The sequence below is a fragment of the Arachis hypogaea genome, chromosome 13, assembly GCF_003086295.3.
Source record: "Arachis hypogaea cultivar Tifrunner chromosome 13, arahy.Tifrunner.gnm2.J5K5, whole genome shotgun sequence".
NCBI classification, from domain to species: Eukaryota; Viridiplantae; Streptophyta; class Magnoliopsida; order Fabales; family Fabaceae; genus Arachis; species Arachis hypogaea.
Window position 1 is genome coordinate 52,880,892 of NC_092048.1, and position 5,745 is coordinate 52,886,636.

Sequence of the window (5,745 nt, forward strand, 5' to 3'; positions counted from 1 at the left end):
ATATTCCTTTAATTTATTTTCTACTTTTATTCTATTACTTTAATTGTTATTTATCTTTTCAATTTGGCTTATGCTACATTCATGTTATGATTTTCTTAATTAATATTATTTTAGGTATTTCAGATTTAAGATTGTTTTGCTTTAGTTATATTGATGCTTTTAATTTAATTTAGATATTTTTTTCCTTTTGGCTTTGGTTAAGTAATTGGTAACGCTTGAGCTGTCAAATAAAGCAGTGGTTGAAATTGGGAGTTGCTCCAATAACTCTAGTCTTTCCATAGGAATTGACTAGGACCTGAGGATTAAGCTAATTAATCCACTTGATTTACCTTCATAGTTAGAGGTTAACAAAGTGGGATTAAAATCCAATTCTCATCACAATTGATAAGGATAGAACTTCCAGTTCTAATACCTTGCCAAGAGTTTATTTTATTATTACTATTTTATTTTTCTTATCATTCAACATACTTCTTTCTTACTTTCAAAACCCCAAATTTACAAGACTCATAACCAATAATAAGAACACCTCCCTGCAATTCCCTGAGAAGACGATCCGAGGTTTAAATACTCGGTTATCAATTTTAAAGGGGTTTGTTACTTGTGACAACCAAAACGTTTGTAAGAAAAGTCGATTGCTTGGTTTAGTAACTATACTTGCAACGAGAGTTTACTATAACTTCTAAACCATCAATCTTCAATTCTTTTCAAAATGGTGCCGTTGCCGGGGAATTGCAAACGTGTGCCTTATTATTGGTTATTGTAAATATTTTCTTTTTACTTGTTTATTTGTTTTTATTTTTATTTTTATTTTTTCTTTTTTTTCATAAATTAAGAGGTTATTGGTTTTCATTTAGTTATTAAAAAAAATTTCAAAAATTTAATTATCTTATCTTATTTCAAAAAAATCAAATTTCAAATTTCAAATTTCAAAAAAAATTTAAAATTCAAATTTCAGAATTCAAATTTCAAAATTTCAAAAATTCAAATTTCAAAAATTTAATTTTCAATTTTAAAATTTAAATAACCTTTTAATTTAAAATTGTTTTTATTTTTGTTTTTAATTTTTATTTGCTACTATGAACTCTCACCCCTTTGGCTATGAGTCTGGTTACAATTATATTGCAGGAAGAGGAAATTACAATGAGAACAGGCATCAAGGTTGGAACAATCAAAGATGGGAGGAGCCACAAAGATTTGATCAACCCTCATGGTAACAACCACCTCCAATGGACTATCAACAACCACCATCATATGCCTATGAACCTCCTCAACACAACTTTGAACCACCACACTCACAAGCCAACTACCACCATTCACCTTCATATGATCCTAACCCACATCCACCATACCAACCACCTTATGAACCATCTGAACCATATATAGAACCACCCCAATTCCAACCCAATTACTCCCAAGAATCACCACCTCCATATGCACCATATCCATATCCATCAATCCAAGAGTCTTATGGTCCTACTTATGATGCCTAAGCGGAACAAGAATCAACGGATCATCACAAGGAAACAGTGGATCAATTTCTTGCAACCCTTCACCAATTGAATCAAGCAATAAATCAATTAGCTTCCTGACGTTCGGACACTCAAGGAACCCCCATGGCTTCATGTGGACAATCTAATGAAGAACGTAGCATGAAGGAGATATTAGAAACCCCAGTGGACAGTACGGAGTATGATTTCGTACTGGAACAAGTGGAGGAAGCTGTAATTATTGAAGAGGAAGAAGTGGTTGCAGACTTAGGAGATGCTGACCCTCCATGGGAAAGTTAGGTTATGGAACCTCCATCCAAGGCAATTGAAATTGATGCTGAGGAGGGTATACAACCTCCAAGGCATATCATGGTTGAAGACTTGGAAGAGGTTGGTCAAGAGATGGAAATTAAAGAAGAAAAAGCATTACCTCCCATGCCCTTGGTAAGTAATGAAGAAGATATTGAATTGGAAGAAAGCTACCAAGAGGAAGAGGTTGAAATTAAAGAAGTTTGCAAAGAGGTAGAAATTGTCAAAGAGCACAAAGGAGTGGAGCTTGAAATCACCTTGCCAAAGTTATTGGAGACCCCTCCCCCTAAGTTGCCATCATCCTTCACAACATTCAAGTGGGTAAAATGCATATCCCTTAGCTTTCTAATCCCACTTGAATATGGGCTACTGGAGACGGATGGTCAACTTAGAGTTCTTTGTGGCATTAAGAGTAAGAGGAAGATGGCCAGTGGTAAGAATTGTCCTGCAAGGTTCATTATGGTTGGAAGCTTTAAGTTTAAACGCAAAGGTTGGTATAAAGCTCAACTGAATGGGTTTAGGAAGCTGTTTGGATGTCTCAGTGAGAATTCTGACTGTTCACCACCCAAGTGGAAAAATGATGATCAACAAGAAGATGGGTGCAAAGGCAAGGTCTGGGACCCCGGAATTTAGTCTAGAAATCAACACTCTTGGGGCCTTGTCACTTGCTTTAACCTACTTGAAGGCTTTCTGCGCGTAGTTTGGGATCCTGGAGGCCATTGGAATTACAAACATTGGTGGAGATTCCTGGATGAATTCAAGCACAAGCCGCCATAACAGGAAGCTCATCAAATGTTCAACTTAAGGACTTTAACTAAAAGTGCTAGGTGGGAGACAACCCACCATGGTATGATCGTCCCTTTTTCAATTTTAATTTTATTTCGTTTTGTTTGCTTTTGAGTATTATTTTATTTTATTTCATTGAACCTGGAATTACTCATAACATCCATATCATACTGCATTCTACATTTTGCATTAAAAAAAACACACGCACGCGACGCGGCAGCGTCGCTGACGCGTCCGCATCACCAGTGCATTTTGAAGAAAATAATTGAACAGAGAGTCACGCGAGAGCATGGCTGGAGGTGTGCCTTTGGCACAAATCACCCCACGCGACTGCGTCACCGATGCGTCCGCGTCACATGGGAAACATGCCCCCCACGCGTCCGCGTCACTTACGCGGCCGCGTGACCTGGAAATCGACGTCAGAAAGGGTGCACGACCGAAAGTTGTGCTAGAGTGGTGTTTGAATGGTGCTGAACACACAAACCTTACCACGCGGACGCATGGCTCACGCGTCCGCGTCATATCCCAATAATGGCCACTCACACATTCGTGTCGACCACGTGACCGCGTCACCTTGGATTTTGGCAATACAAAGTTTTGAACAGAGAGTTGTGTGAGCGCGAGGCTGCCCTCGCGCCAGTATCACAAAATGAGTCACGCGTCCGCGTGACCGACGCAACCGCGTCAGTTCATTTAAGCGCAAGTCGCACGAACGCGTCCCCCACGCGTCCGCGTCGCTTGCACCGAACAGCTTATCCAAATCAGCGCCAAAATCTTATCTTTTCTTTCCCAATCCTAATTTCTCCTCCCTCCTTTCTCACTTACTTCTTCTTCCCTTCTTTTCCTCCTCATTCTTCTTATCTCTCATTTTATTTTACTTAATTTATTTGCATATTTCATTCATTGCATCTTAATTTTGTGCATATTTTTATTTTCTTTTCTAAATTCATTATTTTTCCTTTGGTGTTAAAATTTTCTTATTTAACTGTCGCATCTTCTCTTGAATTATTTTGGGTGCTTAGTAACTTGTGTTATTCTGGTTAGGTAATTGGCGCACGAAATTGTGATCTCTGGTAATGGCTCCAAAAACTTGGTGCTCTAATTTCAATTCATAATTTGTCACAACTTCGATACAATTAACCAGCAAGTGCACTGGGTCGTCCAAGTAATAAACCTTACGTGAGTAAGGGTCGATCCCACGGAGATTGTTGGTATGAAGCAAGCTATGGTCACCTTGTGAATCTCAGTCAGGCAGATATAAAATAGTTATGGAGTTTTCGAAAATAAATAATAAACTAAGGATAGAAACACTTATGTAAGTCATTGGTGAGAATTTCAGATAAGCGTATAGAGATGCTTTCGTTCCTCTGAACCTCTGCTTTCCTGCTGTCTTCATCCAATCAGTCTTACTCCTTTCCATGGCTGGCTTTATGCAAGGGCATCACCGTTGTCAATGGTTACATCCCCTCCTCTTGTGAAAATGGTCCAAATGCTCTGTCATAGCACGGCTAATCATCTGAGGTTCCCGATCATGCTGGAATAGGATTCACCCTCCTTTTGCGTCTGTCACTACACCCAGCAATCGCGAGTTTGAAGCTCATCACAGTCATTCAATCCCAGAATCCTACTCGGAATACCACAGACAAGGTTTAGACTTTCCGGATTCTCATGAATGCCGCCATCAATCTAGCTTACACCACGAAGATTCTGATTAAGAGATCTAAGAGATACTCATTCAATCTAAGGTAGAACGGAAGTGGTTGTCAGGCACGCGTTCATAGGGAATGATGATGATTGTCACGTTCATCACATTTAGGTTGCAGTGCGAATGAATATTTTAGAAGCGGAATAAGTTGAATTGAATAGAAAAACAGTAGTACTTTTCATTAATCTTTGAGGATCAGCAGAGCTCCACACCTTAATCTATGGAGTGTGGAAACTCTACCGTTAAAAATACATAAGTGAAAGGTCCAGGCATGGTCAAATGGCCAGCCTCCAAACGTGATCAATGGATCAAAAATACAATCCAGGATGTCTAATACAATAGTAAAAAGTCCTATTTATAATAAACTAGCTACTAGGATTTACAGAAGTAAGTAATTGATGCATAAATCCACTTCCGGGGCCCACTTGGTGTGTGCTTGGGCTGACTTGAATGTTATACGTGCAGAGGCTCTTTCTGGAGTTGAACGCCAGGTTGTAACGTATTTCTGGCGTTCAACTCTGGTTTGTGACTTGTTTCTGGCGTTTAACTCCAGACAGCAGCGTAGAACTGGAGTTCAACACCCTTTTACGTCATCTAAACTCGACCAAAGTATGGACTATTATACATTTCTGGAAAGCCCTGGATGTCTACTTTCCAACGCAATTGGAAGCGCGCCATTTTGAGTTCTGTAGCTCTAGAAAATCCACTTTGAGATCAGGGAGGTCAGAATCCAACAACATCAGCAGTCCTTCTTCTACCTCTGAATCTGATTTTTGCTCAAGTCCCTCAATTTCAGCCAGAAAATACCTGAAATCACAGAAAAGCACACAAACTCATAGTAAAGTCCAGAAATGTGAATTTAACATAAAAACTAATGAAAACATCCCTAAAAGTAACCAGATTCTACTAAAAACATACTAAAAACAATGCCAAAAAGCGTATAAATTATCCGCTCATCACAACACCAAACTTAAATTGTTGCTTGTCCCCAAGTAACTAAAAATCAAATAGGATAAAAAGAAGAGAATATACTATAAATTCTAAACTATCAATGAAACATAGCTCCAATCAGATGAGCGGGACTTGTAGCTTTTTGCCTCTTGAATAGTTTTGGCATCCCACTTTATCCATTGAAGTTCAGAATGATTGGCTTCTATAGGAACTCAGAGTTCAGATAGTGTTATTGATTCTCCTAGTTCAGTATGATGATTCTTGAACACAGCTATTTTATGAGTCTTGGCTGTGGCCCTAAGCACTTTGTTTTCCAGTATTACCACCGGATACATAAATGCCACAGACACATAATTGGGTGAACCTTTTCAGATTGTGACTCAGCTTTGCTAAAGTCCCCAATTTGAGGTGTCCAGGGTTCTTAAACACACTCTTTTTTTGCTTTGGACCTTGACTTTAATCGCTCAGTCTCAAGTTTTCACTTGACACCTTCACGCCACAAGCACA